Source organism: Oncorhynchus gorbuscha, linkage group LG19 (assembly GCF_021184085.1).
Source record: "Oncorhynchus gorbuscha isolate QuinsamMale2020 ecotype Even-year linkage group LG19, OgorEven_v1.0, whole genome shotgun sequence".
Classification (NCBI taxonomy): Eukaryota; Metazoa; Chordata; class Actinopteri; order Salmoniformes; family Salmonidae; genus Oncorhynchus; species Oncorhynchus gorbuscha.
Window position 1 is genome coordinate 35436951 of NC_060191.1, and position 3126 is coordinate 35440076.

Sequence of the window (3126 nt, forward strand, 5' to 3'; positions counted from 1 at the left end):
GTCCAACGCTCTAACCACTAGGCTACGCTGCCGCCCCATGTATACATTTTGTATAACTGACACCTTTAGTGAGAGGTCCATTTTTTTATATTGAAATATTTCTGCCCCCCAAATTCATATTAATTATATAAATAGGCCCATTTCATTTTGTCTGGCTTGCCATTCCAAATCAAATTGAATATTTCTTGCTTATATAATTTTAAAAACAGGTCACTAGATGTAGGCAAAACCATAAGCAAATAGATAAACTGGGATATGACAAATCAGGGTCATTTTTCCACAAATAGACAGGTATTTTCCTTTCCATGGTAGCAAGATCTGTTTTTGCTAACTCTCTATAAAACTGTATTGGAGTGAGATTTCTTACTTTCAGGATATGCAGACCGAGTTAGTCCACTTCCCCGTCAGACCATTTCATTGGTATACTACACGGTAATGTAAAAGTTACATGTTTTATGTGATCCGATACATAATATACGTAGTCCATCATTTGGTTTTAATCCAAAGATGTTATACAAAGTATATAGATCCTCTATGAGGCTGTGGAAGGATTCTAATTGTGGATTTTATAGAAGACATGAATCCATCAGTGTACAATGACACCTTTGTTTTTAACCCCTTAATACTAATACTGGATCTGATTTTACCAGCTAACATTTCAATGGCAATAATAAATAGATATGCCGATAGTGGACAACCTTGTTTTACTCCTCTTGACAGTTTAAAACTTTCTGAGAAGTAGCCATTATTTACTATTTTACATATAGGGTTACTATACATAACGTTAATCCATTTTTATAAGAGATTCTCAAAAATGTTAATATTCCATATATTAACTCTAGTCGTACTTTATCAAAGGCCTTTTAAAAGTCAGCTATGAATACCAGGCCTGGTTTCCCAGATACTTCATAGTTTTCTATTGTTTCCAGTACGTGTCTTAAGGTTATCTCCAATGTATCGTCTATGTCAAAAAACCTGTCTGATTAGGATGAATAATATCCGACAATACCTTTTCAATTCTATGCACTAAGCATTTTGCTTTCATTTTTATATCACAACACTGAAGTGTCAGAGGCCTCCAATTGTATTTTTTACCCTGTCATACGTAATTTACCTCAGCAAGAATGGCAGTAGTGACAGGAAACGCACGGAAGCAAACACGCACACACGTGCACTATAGCACACACTCACACTTGTGATCAGCCAGCAGGAAGAGCTTTTGTCCTTGGGCTGGGAGGGCACCTGGCTCCTCTCCCGTCCTTGTGATCTCTCCATTCCTTCCCTCTCGTGCATTCTATCCCTGCTCTATCCCTCTTTTCCTCTTCCCCCTCTCTTCTCCTCGGATCCCTTCATCCCCCATCCCTCTCTCCTCCGCCCAAGGCAATGCCGTCCTGCAGGCTTTGATCAGAGGGCCAGGGAGGAGAGAGGAACTGGGTCAAAAAGTTGTGCTGGAGACTGCAGGAGAACAAGGCTGGAATATCGAGTAGGTGAGACCGAGAGAGAGAGAGAGAGAGAGAGAGAGAGAGAGAGAGAGAGAGAGAGAGAGAGAGAGAGAGAGAGAGAGAGAGAGAGAGAGATAGAGAGAGGGAGGGAGGGAGATGGGGAGATATGTATAGAGAGAGGGAGGGAGAGAAGGGAAGAGGATGCCTGAACTGAGGGAGTACAGAGAAGATAAAAAGAGAATGAAAGGAAGCAACAGGAGGGGATAGAGGAGAAGGACGTGGGAAAGGAGAAGTGTCTTAATTTAGTAAAAAGCAAAAAGACGACAAAGCGTTTATCTTGGATGTGACGCTCAGCATGTAAGCAGTGGGTCAGAGGAATGGGCTTTCCTGTGTGTGTGTGCCTGGCCCTGTGTGTGTGTGTGTGTGTGTTCGGCCCTGTGTGTGTGTGTGTTCGGCCCTGTGTGTGTGTTCGGCCCTAAGTGTGTGTGCCGGGCCCTGTGTGTGTCTTGCTCTGTGTATCTGTGTGTGTGTGTATCTGGCCCTGTGTGTGTGTGTGTCTGGCCCTGTTTGTGTGTGTGTGTCTGGCCCTGTGTGTGTGTGTGTGTGTGTGTCTGGCCCTGTGTGTGTGTGTGTGTCTGGCCCTGTGTGTGTATGTGTGTTTGGCCCTGTGTGTGTGTCTGGCCCTGTGTGTGTGTGTGTGTCTGGCCCTGTGTGTGTGTCTGGCCCTGTGTGTGTGTGTGTGTGTGTGTGTGTGTGTGTGTGTGTGTGTGTGTGTGTGTGTGTGTGTGTGTGTGTGTGTGTGTGTGTGTGTGTGTGTGTGTGTGTGTGTGTGTGTGTGTGTGTGTGTGTGTGTGCCTGGCCCTGTGTGTGGGTGTGTGTGTGTGTGTGTGTGTGTGTGTGTGTGTGTGTGTGTGTGTGTGTGTGTGTGTGTGTGTGTGTGTGTGTGTGTGTGTGTGTGTGTGTGTGTGTGTGTGTGTGTGTGTGTGTGTGTGTGCCTGGCCCTGTGTGAGTGTGCCTGGCCCTGTGTGTGTGTGTCTGGCCCTGTGTGTGTGTGTCTGGCCCTGTGTTTCTGTGTATGTGTGTTTGGCCCTGTGTGTGTGTGTGTCTGGCCCTGTGTGTGTGTCTGTGTGTCTGGCCCTGTGTGTGTGTGTGTGTGTGTGTGTGCCTGGCCCTGTGTGTGTGTGTGTTCGGCCCTGTGTGTGTGTGTGTGTTCGGCCCTGTGTGTGTGTTCGGCCCTAAGTGTGTGTGCCGGGCCCTGTGTGTGTGTGTCTTGCTCTGTGTATCTGTGTGTGTGTGTATCTGGCCCTGTGTGTGTGTGTGTGTGTGTCTGGCCCTGTTTGTGTGTGTGTGTCTGGCCCTGTGTGTGTGTGTGTGTGTGTCTGGCCCTGTGTGTGTGTGTCTGGCCCTGTGTGAGTATGTGTGTTTGGCCCTGTGTGTGTGTCTGGCCCTGTGTGTGTGTGTGTGTGTCTGGCCCTGTGTGTGTGTGTGTGTGTGTGTGTGTGTGTGTGTGTGTGCCTGGCCCTGTGTGAGTGTGCCTGGCCCTGTGTGTGTGTGTCTGGCCCTGTGTGTGTGTGTCTGGCCCTGTGTGTGTGTGTGTGTGTGTGTGTGTGTGTGTGTGTGTGTGTGTGTGTGTGTGTGTGTGTGTGTGTGTGTGTGTGTGTGTGTGTGTGTGTGTGTGTGTGTG